The sequence below is a fragment of the Ipomoea nil genome, unplaced genomic scaffold, assembly GCF_001879475.1.
Source record: "Ipomoea nil cultivar Tokyo-kokei standard unplaced genomic scaffold, Asagao_1.1 scaffold3030, whole genome shotgun sequence".
In the NCBI taxonomy this organism is placed as follows: Eukaryota; Viridiplantae; Streptophyta; class Magnoliopsida; order Solanales; family Convolvulaceae; genus Ipomoea; species Ipomoea nil.
The window spans coordinates 2,064,679-2,081,371 of NW_017619458.1; positions in this window are offsets into that span (position 1 = coordinate 2,064,679).

Sequence of the window (16,693 nt, forward strand, 5' to 3'; positions counted from 1 at the left end):
GAATGTTTATATAAATGATGCACGCACAGTAAAATTTGCACAACAGCTAAGTGTGGATTTCGGTTGTATTATTCCCATAATTTTTAACCACCATAGCTCGCCTCCGCATCATCATCATCAGGGAGGGGCTACTGGGATGGGGAAGAAGCTGACATCAATATTTTCTGCTGCATTTTACACATTCACGCACATTAAGTACAAATCCCAGGCACATTAAACACAACACTCACGCACATTAATCCACCGCACATCCGCACGGAAAGCAACAAATGCACGGGAACCTTTCACTATATATGATAGTACTAATTGCCACGTAATGCGGTAATTAAATAAACACAAGACCAAATAAAGCAAGTAAATGTCTTTTATTGATCAAGGTGAAGGCCCTAAGTACAATCTAAGTGGTTGCTCTGAGTACCGACTGACTGCGGTCGGGATTCTCTAACAACAACCTATCGATCGTCCAAAAGTCCCTCACACTGTCGCTATCGCGGGTATTTATAGCCGCGGAGCCGGAGACACAAATCCGGCCGTCCGGCATGCTTCCCACGTAGCAACCACATGTCGCCTTCCCGGGTGCCCTGCCTGTCAACGTGTAGAGTCGCCACGTGTTTCTCACCAGCTCTCCTAAAGGGCTACCGCTCGGTGGTCGGCAACGCCAATCGGGCATTACCCGGTCGGGAACCGACCGGGTTCTTCACAAGAAACCCGACCTGCAACCTGCAAAGACAAGAAGAAAAGGACAAAGGCATGTCGGTCGGGGTATTCCCTACCTAGAGCCCCCCAGCCCGTGCCTTTTTGACCGTCCGGGAAAAAACGGGACGAGATGATGAAGCCCAACCGTTAGCCGTCAGACCGACCGGCCAGTTGTCATTCCCTCCCTTGCCACGTGTCGACGACTGCCCGCCTCTGCGACTGCAACGGTCGCCTCGGAATCAGCACTAGTCGCGTCACGCAAGTGGACTGGTTTCCTGCCCAAACGCTTTCCTATAAATAGGCCCTTGAGGCCCTCATTTGAACTTTCCTCAATCTTCTTATTCGATCGGCATACTCAGAGAGTCTCGAGCGAAGCACTTCAGCAAACCAGTCGAGCAAACAATTTCTGAGCTACTCAAAGTCTCCTCAATCGGTAAGCTCTCTATCTTTCTGCTTTATTACCTGCTTTATATTTTCATATAACGGTTGGTAGGGCAAGACTGACTTCGACCCACACGTCCCGAGCCCCACACTAATCCCGACCGACCTTTAGGTAGAAAGAATGTCAGACTCGGACAGCCAGAATGCGTCAGTCGCAGGTTACGACGATGAGGTCGAGCAAATCAGCGAGGATGTGGACATAATGTCCTACTCGCCGGAGGTCGTTCAACGACCACAGCAAACTCCCGAGCGAGCCCCCGAGCGACAAAGGTCATCGAGCTCGTCTGGGACATCGGGATCGAGCTCCAGCGGATCGGAAAGCTCGAGCGGTGAGAGAGGGGAAACGTCCACGAGCGGACGTAATTCCCCGGCCGAAGGCGTTCGGGAAACGCCTACGAGGGTAATTGGGGATTACCCTTGGGCCGAGCCTCAAGAGGGCGATCGAGGAAATGAAGCGGACACAGTCGAGGAAGACCCGGCCGAGCAGGCAGCGCCGGGCGGGGAAGGGTTCGAGTTCCTCAACAGCGAGAACGTAGAAGGTCAGATGAGCAAGCTGACAAAAGGAGAAGCGGCCAATATCGCCGCAACACTCAGCGGTCGGGTCGAGTTCGACACCAGTCGCCAGCTCGGGAACGTAATCGACCGTCACCGGGGAAAGTGGCTCGGGATGCACTACGACTCCCTGATGGCCCCGATCACTCTCCCCTTTTCGGGCCTTCTTACGGCGTTCCTGGGCTATTACCAGGTCGTCCCCGGTCAAATATGCCCGAACGCGCAATGGATGATCGCGTGCTTTCCAAAGATATGCGGTCGGCACGACATAGCCTGCACAATGGAGTTATTCAACTTCGTGTACCAAGTGAAGGTCTTGGCAGCGACGTACGGGGGCGGGTTCCTGATGACCCAATCCCGAGCCGACATGTGCTCGGTCGAGGGCCTACCCGGGAATAACCGGGGGTGGAAGAACCGGATATTCTCGGTCAAATACAACCCCTGGATCCTCTCGGTTGAGAGGGTTTGGAGCCAGCGTTTCCGGAAGCAAGTCATTCCGGTTGAGACGAAGGCCCTCAAGGACGCGGTTACCAAGATCTCGAGCGAGATATACGAGTACAGGATCTTCAAGACAGCCAAGAGCTATGAAGCGGCCCAAGTACCCGAGCCGGTCTACGATATGACCGAGAAGTACAAGCCCGAGCCGATGGGCGTAACGAGCGCAAGGGCGCTCGCTCGGGGTAAACGAAAGGGAAAAGGTCTAACACTAACCAACTCTCCCCGACCTTAACACCCCGATCGCCCTTTAATCCCGATCTAACCCTCTTCTTCTTTTTGTTTGCAGAGATGGCAGGTTTTGGTGACGATGACGCCCCCCGGCCCCAGTCGCCAAGATAGTTCTTGGGAAGAAAAAACCCAAGACCAAAGCAGCCGGGGAGAAGGAGATCCCGATCGCCCGACCAATGGGCGCCTCGACCATGACCACACCCGAAGGCTACGTGGTGGATGCGTCCGAAGTCCTGGTTGCCCAGGTGGCAGTCGGCAAGGGCAAAGAGAAGGTGCCCGAGAAGGGCTTGGCTGAGAGCGGCGGCCTAAAGCGCCGACGGGAGCAGCGCAGCCCGAGCCCCTTGGACGGGGGTAACAAGGGCGGCTCGTCCATTCTTGCCCGGATCGGCAACACCAGGCCAGCCAAGGAAGACCTGGGCAAGCTGACCCCGACCCAGGTGGCCGAGAAGATCGGCTACGACTTGGCCGAGGTAAACGTTTCCTTCCTTTCATCTTTATATGCAAGTAGCCCCACTTGAGCTAATCCCGATCATCTTTCGTATTGCAGATCTCCCGAGCGGCCCAGTTCCTCCAACAACGGGCTCTTCAGGCCAATGAGGCCGAAGCCCTGAAGAAGGTCGCCAACCGGCGCTTGCAAGAAGTCCGGGACCTCCAGGCGGAGCTAAAGAATGCCAAGGAGGAACGGGACCTTTCCGGAAAGGTCGCCCAACAAGCGGTCGGGGAGGTTGCAGAGCTGAAGGCCCGACTGAACGACCCGAACGAGCTGGCTCGATTCCTCTTCCGGGATAACGAGTCGGGTACCCGATTCCTCCGGTCCGTTCGGGACACCAAGGTCAGGGAGGAGCTCGTTTGGACATTCGGTCGGTGGGCATACAAGGCCGGCCAGAGGAAGATGCGTGAAAAAACGCAAAAGATCATGGAACAGGCGCTTGAAGGAGAAGACCTTCAGCTGGTCCTGACCACGCTTCCTCAAGACGTTCCGGACCCTGGTCCACCACCGTTCAACCCGAAGGAAAAGACGGTCGAACCGAGCGGGACTGCTGCAGCCACCCCGGGCGAGGCGGAGCCTTCGAAGAAGAGCGAGGCGGAGCGTGCAAAGAAGTAGACGTAGGTTCTTCTTCTTTTTGTAAGTGGACTTGATCGGGAGCCCGGTCCCGAGTTTGTACCGGGCACCTTTTGAGTTAATAAAATTCGTTTTTCCTCAAACTTGTGCCGCTCGTTGTCCTTGCATTTTCACTTTCAATTACACATATGCCGATCATCCAATACTTCGACCTTGCGGCCTCATGGCCTGATCGTACATCCTTCGACTCGTTCGACACCCGACCTCATGGCCTTATGGCCTGGTCGTGCATCTTGTGATCGGTTTAATGCCTGAGCTTGCGGCCTTATGGCCTAGTCGTGCATCTTTCGATCGGAGCATCGACGTTCTGTTGGCCTACCCGATCGGGTTTACCCGACCTTCTGGCCTTGTCGATTTTTTGAAAACTGGTAAGCCTCTTCAATCGGGGTGTTCCCGAGCGACGGACCTACAACACTTCCTTCATCCTAGCCCCCACACTATTGTGTGCTCGAGGCACGAGTGGGTGCAATAGTGGAAAGAAGTTGGACGGATCGGGGAGGTTTTCCCGATCGGTGGCGTGACTCAGATGTCCGCCGAAGAAGAGCGCATTTGACCGGTCGACGGATTTGGCCGGTCAAGATAACGTGGTGATGACTTAACCTGCGTCTAACGAAGGTAAGGAAAAAACCGATCGGGCCGCCGTATGCAAACGGTCGAGCAATCACCGATCGTATATACATTGAACTTACCCGCTCGCAGGCGGTTAAGAAAATATTTACAATTTTCAAATAAATGACGAACGAGGCCGACTCGCAGGCCGAGCCCCCACCTCGTCTAAAATTACAAAAAAATAGGCTAATGCCTAAACATAACGAGGTGCTCGGAATTCCAAGTCCCCTCGATCACCCAACCGGTTGTGGTCTCCAGTCGGTATGTTCTCGGCGGTACTACTGCGCTGATAATGTACGGTCCTTCCCAATTTTGAGCTAGCTTCCCACCTTCCAAAGGTTGACTGGCCTCCCGTCGACGTAGAACGTAATCTCCCACCGGAAAATACCGAGGGTTGACCCGAACGTCCTTTGAACTCTTGACTCTTTTCTGATACTCGGCCATACGCCGAGCGGCTAGCTCTCTTTTTTCTTCGAGCCCATCGAGATCCACGACCATCGAGTGTTCGTTCTCTTCGGCATTGTAAGTTCGTTCTCGGTCGGTTGGGATCCATGCCTCGATCGGGAGTCGGGCTTCTGCTCCGTAGACAAGGGCGAATGGAGTCTCCAAAGTAGCCCCCCTCGGGGTCGTCCGATAGGTCCACAAAACATAGGGCAACTCGTCGGCCCAACTACGACCAGCCGAGTGTAGCTTCTTCTTCAGACCTTCCAGAATCGTCCGATTGGCATTCTCCACTTGTCCATTTCCTTACGGGTAAGCCACCGACGACCGGACGTGGATCGTCTCGATCGTGGCCAAGAAATTCTGGAAATACTGGCTTACGAATTGGCGGTCGTTGTCGCTGATGAGATGCACGGGTACACCAAAGCGGGAAATCACATTGCGCCATAAAAACTGAGCACACTGCTGAGAGGTGATCGTGGCTAACGGCTCGGCTTCAATCCACTTGGAGAAGTAATCGATGGCAACAATAACAAACTTTCTCCAACCGGAAAGTTGAGGGAATGGTCCCAAGATATCCACCCCCCATCTTGCGAAGGGAATTGCAGTCGTGACCGGTTGGTAGAAGGTGGCCGATCGTCTAGGCATCCGGGCAAACAATTGGCACGTCTCACATTCCCGAGTGAGCTTCTCATAGCCCAGCTGGAGGGACGGCCAATAATACCCGATCAGCATGATTTGACGAGCTAAGGATCAGCCTCCTTGATGTGACGAATAGATGCCCGAGTGCAATTCCTTCATGACAAGATCGGCCTTAAATGCGGTCAAGCAACGCATAAGAGGGCCTCCATACGATCGCTTGTAGAGACGACCATCCAAGACTTGGAACCTTGGGGCTCTAAGCTTGGCCTTCCGAGCACGCTGAGGGTCGTCTGGGAGTCGACCGTGCTCGAGGTACTCTTTCATATCAGTGATCCAATTGTCTATTGCCGGTTGAATAGGATTGACCGGCAATCGGTGGATGCTATGCCTCGGGATCACCAAAATTCGAGCAATCTTCGACATATGCTTCGGGACGTCTTGGGCTAATTTGGACAAGATATCCGCATCGGCATTATCCAATCGGGGTACGTGTCGGACGGTGTACCCCCGGAACTAGGCAAGCTTCTCCATGGCTAGGTCTCGGTATAGCTGCAGTCGTTCTCTGTTCACTTCATAATCACCGAGGACCTGCCCGACCACGAGCGCGGAATCCGTTTGAGCCCGAATATATTCAGCCCCCAAGTCCTGAGCACATTGTAAACCATTGACAAAGGCTTCGTACTCGGCTTTCATTGTTGGTCGGATGGAACTGATACATAAGGGCGAAGTAAACCTTGAATCCCTCCGGGCTCGTGACTACCACTCATCCGCCTGCCCCTTTCTTGCTGCTCGACCCATCAGTAGCCAGCGACCACCACTCGGCCTCAGGGTCCGCGACCTCGGGGGGTCGGGTGTCCCGGGCGGTGCACTCGACCAAGAAATCTGCAAGAGGCTGGCCTTTGATGGCCGGCCTCGGTCGGTATTCAATCGCGTACTGGGTCAGCATTAACGCCCACTTGACTAGGCGACCGGATGACGAAGCAGTTCGGAGGACTGGCCCGATCGGCTGATCGGTCAGAACGCGAATCGCTCGACCCTGAAAGTAGGGAGCTAACTTCTTCGCGGCAATGTACAAGGCATAGACGACCTTCTCAAGCCGGGAGTACCGGAGCTCGGGACCATGTAGCGCGTGGCTTACATAATACACCGGTCGCTGGACCCCCTCCGGATCGGTTCGGCACAACACTGCGCTTACTGCTCGATCGGATACGGCGAGGTATACGTCTAGCACTTCCCCGAGCTCTGCCTTCGACAACACTATTGGTGACATGAGATACTCCTTTAGCTCGTCGAAAGCCGCTCGGCACTCGTCGTCCCAGATGAACCCATTGACTTTACGCAATACCTTGAAGAAAAGTAAAGCGCGCTCGGCTAATTTGGAGAGGAACCGGCTGAGAGTTGTCAGCCGACCGGTCAATTGCTGGACTTCCCGAACGGTAGAAGGTGGTTGCATGTCCAGAATTGCCTTAACTTTGGCCGGGTTGGGCTCAATTCCCCTCTTGGTCATCATGTAGCCGAGAAACTTCCCAGTCTGAACCGCAAATGTGCACTTGGTTGGGTTCAGCCTCAACTGGTACTTCCTCATGATCTGGAAGCATTCCCGGAGATCCCGAGTGTGGTCGGATCGATCCCGACTCTTGACCAGCGCATCATCAATATACGCCTCCATCGTTCGGCCTAGCAGATCGGCGAAGAGCATATTGACCATCCTCTGATAGGTCGCTCCCGCGTTGCGGAGGCTGAATGGCATCACTCGGTAGCAATACAGCTCGTTCGGGGTCACGAAGGCTGTTTTGCTCTCGTCTTTATGGTGCATCATTATTTGGTGATATCCCTTGAATACATCCACGAAACTCATCAACTCGGCCCCGGCCGTCTAGTCGACCATCTGGTGGATACTCGGTAGTGGATACGGGTCGAGCGGACATGCCTTATTGAGGTCGGTGAAGTCAATGCACATCCTCCATGCTGGGGGCTTAGGAACAAGAACAATGTTGGCCACCCACTCGGGATATATCATCGGTCGGATGTGCTCGATCGCCGCCATTTTCCTGACTTCTTCTCTGACGAACTCGCGGCGATCGGATGAAGGGTGCCGAGTCTTTTGCACGACCACCTTTGCTGCGGGGTCGACTGCTAGCTTGTGACAAATGACCGTTCGGTCGATCCCGGGCATATCTTCGGGCCCCCATGCGAAAATGTCAGCAAATTCCCAGAGGATCGCTAGAATTTCTGCTTGGAGCTCAGGGGTGAGGGCCCGGCCAATCTTGATCTTCCTGTCCAGTCGGTCCTCGGACAGGGGAACTTCTTCTATTTCCTCGGAAGGCTCGGGTTGCTCCTTCCAGTCGTGAGAAGCTTCCTTAGCGATCGTGTTCACCCGGGAAGACGTACCAGAATCACGCCTATTGACCGCTCGGGTGTAACACTTCCGGGCAGATTGGACATCGCCACGGACCACACCGACCCCATTGGGAGTGGGGAATTTCATGCATAGGTGGGGCATTGAAATAATCCCACCAATCTTCATGATCGCGGGTCGGCCCAAGATGATGTTGTGGACGCAATGCAAATTTACCACAATGAACTCCATCTCGGTCTTGATCGACTTCGGCTGGGTGTCAATCTCAACTGGGAGCGTAATTTTTCCTTCGGGGTGGATAAGGGCCCCGGTAAATCCCGACAATGGTACACCGACCGGAGTCAGCTCTCTCTTGTCGAGTCCAAGTTTCTCGAACACGTCCAAATAAAGAACGTTAACACTGCTCCCAGTATCTACCATAACCCTCTGGACGTCCGTCCCGTTCACGTCGATGGTGACCACGAGAGCCTCCATGCCGTGGTCACCACTGCTGGGTTGATCTTCGAGGGAGAAGGTTATGGGCTCCATTTTTTGTCGTTTCCTGGTGTTCCGAGAATCCACTATGGCGACCGGGCAATTTTCCCTTGGTCGGGAAGCATCATCCAATCCACCAAAAATCACATGGATTGTTGGCTTGCCTGCCGGTCGGCTGCTTGATGGGGGGTCAGAATCTCGTCGATCGTCTCGACGATCATCTCTCCGGTCCTGACCCGACCGATCGGAACGTCCATCACGATCAGAACGATCAGAGCGGTGATGGGATCGTCGATGGTCCCTCCGATCGGTATTCCTCTTTGTTTCTTCTCTCTTCCCCACACACTTGTCCAACTTGCCACGGTTGAGAAGATCTTCTAAAAGTTGGCGCAAGTGGGTACACTCTTCAGTGTCATGCCCGACACATCGGTGGTAAGCATAGTGCTTACTCTTGTCTAGGCCGTCTTGATCGCGATGGGGGGGTTTGATGAGATTGCAAGACTGCGCGTACTGCATGGGGTCGTCACCCGATCGATTTTCCGCCAGGCCGGCCGGTTTACGGGACGAGGACCCGACCTCCTGCGAGCGTTTCATGGCGTTCGCCTCGCCGGCGTTGGCATAATCTGTGACCCTTCGAAGGGCCTCTTCATACGTGGTCGGGGGGGTGGAGGATGAAATCCTGGTATAGATAACCCGCCCGGAGAGAAATGTGGAGCATGTGGGTGGCGGTGGCGTCGTCCATTGTCTCGACTTCCCCGACCGCTGCCTTCCACTTGACATGGAAATCGATCAAGCACTCCTCTTCGAGTTGCTTGGCCTTCTCCAAGTACATGTAGGGCTTTCTCACCACCTTGGAGATGATGAACTTCCTCACGAACTTGATCGCCAGGGTGTTAAAATCAGCAATTGAGCCCGACTGCAAAGTTCGGAACCATTCCGCCGCCCGACCAGTGAGCGTGGAATAGAAAGCCCTGCACATTACGGCGTCTGATACGCCCTTCATCATCATGTTGCTGTAAAATTCGTTGACGTGGACCTCAGGGTCCGTACGGCCATCATAACTCTTCTCTCCGGAGACCTTCAAGTCGAGCGGGTATGGCTGGGCCATTACCTCCGCTGTAAAGGGTGTTCTCAGCAAAGACGACTGGTCAATCGGGGGTGTCACGGGATGTTCGTTCCGGAACCGAGCGAACTCCGCCTAGAGGTTATAAAGCAATCCTCGGGTCTCGTTGAGCTCGGCCGTCTGGGCGGCTTGGGCTAATTCCCGAGCGCGTCGTCGACGGTGTGATCTTGACCCGCTATGCCCGGACGAGGCCTCCTGGCTGGCTTCCTGCATCTGCACGTCTCCCGGCTGCCGGCTCGGGTCTTGGGGTCCCAAGCGTTGTCGCATCGCCGGTCGAAGGCGCTGAAAAGCCGCTGCCCGGTTGATCTCCTCGGGGTCCTCCGCTTGGGCCGGAACCTCCGGTTGTGCTTCCGGGACCTGCTGTGGTACCTCCATCACATCAGCACCCCCCGACCCCAACCGCGAACGAGCCGAGCGTCGAGCCCGGGAAGTGGGCTGATGCTGCGGCTCGACCTGAGCGGTCGGGTATACTGGAGGGGCGGCGGCTGGAGCCGTGTACGCAGGCGTGTATGGGAGATAACTGACTGGCGGTGTATAATACATCGGCTAGGCGGGCCAATACCCGTATGGAGGAGGCGTAACCGGGTAAGGGTATTGCCAGGGAACTGGTGCTGCTGACCGGGTGTTGGGTATGCCGGTTGCTGTGGACCGGGTGTTGGATAACCCGGCTGTATGTAATTTACCGGCTGTTGGGCGGCCAGGTACGTAGCTGAAGGATGTGGGGGTGAAAGGTTGAGGTTGAGGTCCATTGTCTGACCTTGCTGATTGCTCGGCTGGTGATCGGATGAACTAGCTGCATCCGCCTGATCGTCACCGAGGAGGTTGTACGCCCACGAATACATGGTTGGTAAGAGACCGGGTGCTCGTCAAGACGTTAGCTTTCTTGCACGGGTCCCCACAGACGGCGCCAAAATGATAGTACTAATTGCCACGTAATGCGGTAATTAAATAAACACAAGATCAAATAAAACAAGTAAATGTCTTTTATTGATCAAGGTGAATGCCCTAAGTACAATCTAAGTGGTTGCTCTAAGTACCGACTGACTGCGGTCGGGATTCTCTAACAACAACCTATCGATCGTCCAAAAGTCCCTCACACTGTCGCTATCGCGGGTATTTATAGCCGCGGAGCCGGAGACACAAATCCGGCCGTCCGGCATGCTTCCCACGTAGCAACCATGTGTCGCCTTCCCGGGTGCCCTGCCTGTCAACGCGTAGAGTCGCCACGTGTTTCTCACCAGCTCTCCTAAAGGGCTACCGCTCGGTGGTCGGCAACGCCAATCGGGCATTACCCGGTCGGTAATTGACCGGGTTCTTCACAAGAAACCCGACCTGCAACCTGCAAAGGACAAAGGCATGTCGGTCGGGGTATTCCATATATATATATATATATATATATATATATATATATATATATATATATATATATATATATATAGGGTACGATTCCGATTCAAGTATTGAATGGGTGTGAAACTGTGAACTCCTATGCGCCGTACATATATTTACGAAGTCATATTTGTTATGGACTGTCCCCACTAGGGATTGAACCCATAATCTCCCCATATATTTACCAAGTCATATTTATTATGGATTGTCCCCACTAGGGATTGAACCCATGATCTCTCCATATATTTACCAAGTCATATTTGTTATGGACTGTTCCCACTAGAGATTGAACCCATAATTTTTTATTTGGAAGAGTCACTTCATGTTACTAGAATATAAGGTCATTCCCAAGTTAGAATTCTTTAATTAGTGTTCAATTAATATTCATAAGCTAAATGAATAATAATGGACCAAAGACAAAAGTTGTTTGGTTCAAGAGTATTAATTTTGGAGCGACCAAACCTGCCTTCAACTTGGCACAGTCGTGCATATGACCCACGGGCCACGGGGCCACAATTTTACTTGAGTCAAAAGTTGATAGGTAGTTGCATACCATAAATCCACAAGAGTTAATTTCCAAAATATCAATCTATTATGCTCTTTTCTCAAATTTGTTTCTGGACTTTTATTTGCATTCAAAATGGTCATGCGATTATTGAATTTTAAGCTAAAATAGTCCATCGTTAGTTTTGGTGTTAAGTGGATGTTAAAATGAGGGGTAAAACTAGTAATTTAGGGTTTTCACTATAGTCAAAGGACTACTTTGGGTACAATTAAAAGTCAAAGGACCAATTTGAGAAAAGGTCATAGTCGGAGGACCATTTTAAGAATTTTCTCTATATAGTTCAAACATGATTTGTACTCATTTTGATTAAAAGGGGTTGATCTTGTACTTATTTTCATTTTTAAATAAATAATTTTTAACTTTAATTGTTAGCTAGAAAATTATTTTTTTTTTTTAAAAAAAAAATAACTTAAAATAATAATTTTGATTATTAGCCTAATACTTATATATAGTTGTACAAACTAACATTAACTTTGGATTAACTCTTTATTATTTAGGACTGCTTGACATTATGTATTTGGATTTTGATTTTTAATGATCATAAATAGGCATATATATAATGACAAAACTATTGTAAAAAATTACAATCAAATGGACAACACACATAAACCATTGCTTATTAAAAGAAAGAAAGAAAGAAAAATACTACAATTAAATACAAACGGATAAAAAAGATTAAAAAAATCATTGTCTATTACAAAAATACAATATTGGTTTATAGGGACAGAACAAAAAATGTTGGTAAGTCGAGTTGGAAAAAAAAGCTTCAAAACGTGATAAAAGAATATTTATAATAAAATATGAAATGGTTGGATAAATTGTATATTATCGCTATTAATATTATATTCATAAATACTTTTAAATTTAATTAGATGAACTCTAAGTATTTTATATTAATTTAAATACGATAATACACAATTGAAACTTTCAGATTATATTAACTAGATAGTTCATAAAAATAAAATTTTCTTTTAAAATATTAACTAGATAGTTTAAATTGGTCCTTTGACTTTTAATTTCACCTAAAGTAGTCATCTGACTATAGTAAAACACTGAATTACCAATTTTACCCCTCATTTAAGCACCCACTTAACACCAAAACTAACAGAGGGTCATTTTGACTTAAAATTCAATAGTCGGAGGACCACCTTAGGTGCAATTAAAAGTCAAAGAACCAATTTGAAAAAATGTCATAGTCGGAGGATCATTTTGAGAATTAAGTCAATCCATAATATATAGTCGAGTGTTTAATTCAAAATTCTAATAGTTACAATTAAGTTATAAGTGTAATAGCTACACCATTTTCAAAATTTTCTAATCACGTGGTTCATTTGATGAGGCCATTAAATTTGTGTAACTTCAATTACAATTAAGTTATACTTGTAATAGTTACATTATTTTCAAAAAATTTTAAACACGTAATTAAATTGAGGCCATCAAATATATTAGCTTGAGAATTTATTTTGGATTATTGGAATATAATGTTTGTGTCATCTAACCTTTGTGCATACTATATGTAAACTGATATAATTTAAACCTTTGTTTTGACCTAAAATTATTAACTTCAACTTGTAACCCATTTTTCAAAAAGAAGTATTTACTTCAAGAAAGTGTATATTTTGCCCTCAAATAGTATAATACTATCAAAAGCATCAAATTTTAATTTGATTGGTTGGTGGTCCTTTTCTCCTATGTCATAAATCAGTTATGAAATTGTAAAAGATACAATTTAGTTCATTAACTGTTTAACTCAATCAAATTTAATCTAAAACATTCAAAATATTTTTACAGTTTTTTGAATATTTTATTAAATTTAAAATTTTTACAAGTGAGGGAATTGTCAACTGAGTTTTGTTGAAAGACTAAATTTGATAAAATTAAATAACACTTACGGGTTACAAACTATAAGTAAAAATACCACTATAGTTAATTAGTTGAAAAATCAACCATGGTCGTATTAAGGGAAAATGACACTTTTTACCCCTGAATTATATACTTATAGCACTTTTCCTCCCTCAATTATTTAGGTAAACACATTAGCCCCTTCAATTATTATAAAAGTGGTGCTTTTTCCTCCCTGATATATTAAATTGACATTTATACCCTTAAAGTAAACATTTTATTTATTTTACTACTCCAACAAATTATTGCGTATACGTAGGGATGACCACAGTTCGGTTTGAATTGAACCGGATACTAAAGCAATCGAATTAATAGTTTCCCGGTTATAATTCAGATCTAGAACCCAATATTTAAATGTCAATTTATTAAAATTATGTATCAAAAAAATTGAATCTTGAACCGTGAACCGGCGATTCCGGATCCGATTCGCGATTTTGAACCGTCTTTATTTTAAAATAGTCTAAATTCAACAATAAATGTATTTTATTTTTTCAGTTCGGAACATGAACCGTCCGTTCCGGTTCATGATTTTACTAAACTCTAAATATCGAATTTCGATTCTAAATTGTAATTGAAATATTTCGGTTTGGTTGCTATAGTGTTTGTTTGGTTTGAACCAAATTATGGTCATAATTTGTTAGAGAAAAAAAAATTAAATATTTAATTTAAGGGTAAATATGTCCATTTAACATTTCAGGGGAAAAAACAGCCACTTCAATAAGTTAGGAGGAAAAAATGCTATAGGTATATAACTCAGGGGGGAAAAAGTGCCATTTTCCCTCGTATTAATTAAAATGAAACCTAGCCTATTGAAAAATTAGCATTAAAATGGCACATGAGGTGATAATTTTGAAGTATTATTCTCAATTCTCAATTTGGATTGAGTCAAAGTCAATTTGAATTTTCTTAAGTGAGAAGATAAATTTAGTATATTTTTACATTTAATAAAATGAATAATGGGTGATGATAGGGTTGGGGTTCAACCTTTTGGATAATGGGTGATGACAAATTGATTCATAAAACATGCCTACCCATATATAGTTAGGAAAATTGAGCATGGAAAGTTTAGAAAGAGCATTTGTCTCACACCTAAAATAAATATAGCTAGGTTTGGATCGGACTATTATACATATATTTTCACCATTTTGAAGCTGTGAAGTATATTGCTAAAAGGGGAAATAAGGGATTTGCCTCAAATGCACAGTCAAATTTATACCTCCTTTTTTTGGAGATAAATTGCAGGATCACTACTATAAATAAGACCTTTAACGTCGGTTTTTCTTCGATCACGTCGTTCTTTTAGACGTAGTACATAAAAGATACGACGTCAGATAAAAAATCGATGTCGTAAATTTTTTTTTTTAAAAATTTTAAAAATACACATACGGATTCGGGTTTTAGTAAAAAAAAAAAATCGATGTCGTATTAATTTTTTTTTTAAAAATAATTTACTTACGAGGTCGATTTTTTCGAAGTCATACTTTTCTTTTTTGATCATTGGAAGATTCAAACGATTCACTATACAATTGCTAGCTAGTAAAATAAAATTTATGAACTTATTTTGATTTGGTTAATCATTTGAGTTGTTCTTTGAGCTATTAAAAAAAAAAAAATTTATCTTATAGTTATCCGATTAGGAGGTCATTTTCATATTGGAAAAAAAAAAATAAAAATAAATGAAGTTGAAAAGGGCTCACTTGCTTCTTTGAGTTTCTTTTCACTTATCCAGTCTTCTTTTGCAACTTTACTTTGACAACAACACATATTTTTGTCTCGATTGGGGTATAAGTCTAAAATCAAGAAAATTGTGGTCGAAACCCCATGTGGAGTTGCATGTGAGCCACGGTTGGTCGAAACCCCATAATAATGTTGTTGTGTGTGTAGATTGTAGAAGTGCCTTGTCCCACAAGTAAATATTTCTAATAAAGTCCTAGACATTAGACAAAACTCACTAGTGAATTGAAAGTGAGATTTGGATAAGAAGAAGAAGAAGAAATGGAAAAGGTTAGAGATTAGGCAAAAATCACAAATAGTAAATTCCTTTTGTTTTACTTTTAGGAAATTAAGGATGAGAAATAAATTTTAAATTGTTTGGGTAGACATTGATAAAAAAAATAGATATCGTATTTAATTAATTTCGACTTATTTGACAACTGTTAGCTATTTGACTTGGTTAAACAATCAATATGAATGTTTGAATAATTAACGTGTTGTAACAAATTATTGCTTCAAAATGTTAACATTTTAAAAGCTGTTCAAATTAGCTTTTTCGATTAACTTTTTGAGAAAGTTATTTTGTATGTAATCAGCTAAGAGCTAAAAGCTAATTTACCAAACACTTTTCTACAATCAGCTAATGTTATCAACTAGTCAAACCCACTAATCGAATAAGCTAACAGCTATCAACTAGCCGCCATTTGCCAAACACCCCGTAGTCTTCTCTTTTATGGACCTCAAAATTTAATTAACTCTTTTTTCAAGATAATGATATAGGTTATGTATTATAAGATATTTCCAAATAATAAATATCTTTAAAGAGAACAAACTTTTAATTACAAATTTTATCGTCAAACACTACTGAAAATTATGGAATTTTCGACCACCTGAAAATAATCTTAAATCAAGTAAAAAGTCTTGTTCCGACCACTTTTGGTATTCGGAAAAACCTTTGTTGCTATTTCCGATCACTTTTTACTTTTGATTTGATATAAAATCACTTTCAGGTGGTCGGAAATTCCATAATTTCCAGCAGTGAAACTTAAATTCAATGAAATTTTATATTCACAAATTAAAGAAATTATTTATTTTCTTTTTAAAAAGAGCTTATTGATATGAATATATGATCACGCTCACTTGTATGTAGCTTGTTCTTAAGAAAATAGTAGAATAGTCCCGCAAGTAAATGTTTCTATTAAAGTTTATAAATTTGATGAAACTCACAAATGAAAGTGAAATTTAAATGAAAAGAGAAAATGGACGCTATTGACTGTTAATTTAGAAATTTTGATTGTTTAATATGAACAGATGAAGGTTTCTAGACATCAATACATATAAATTACAATTTTAGTCTCAAATTTGATTGCCAATCAATGAATTTAATTTGTTATTAGAGGACTGCATTAAAAAAATTATCAATAGTTAAAAACAAAAGAGATATTAACACAAAATGATTCATTTGTTGAATTGCAAGTTTGTCTGCAGGCCTTTAGCTCGTGAAGAACAATAACGAAGAGTAATAAGAGCATGAAGAAGAAGAATAAAGAACATAGAAAAGAAATTCTTATTATTATCATCCCTTTGTACAACATTAGGAATCCTACACTATTAAGAATCCTATCATCAATATAAAACTAGAATAATGTCCATATAAGGTTTTACAACACTCCCCCTCGGACATTATTTTGACATGATCTTTCCTCATAAAAATTTGCTAGGAAAACCCTATGGAAAAAACCTAGACAAAAGGAGTACATACATATTCACGCCTCGTTAAACACTTCACTAGGAAAACCACGTGAGAAAAACCTAGTTGAAGAAAAAAGTACATGATATTTGTAACAACATATATTGTACTGATTGCCTCATTAAAAACATTAACGTAAGAAAATCGTGTGGAAAAAACTTAGTTAAGGGAAAAAGAGTACAACCATA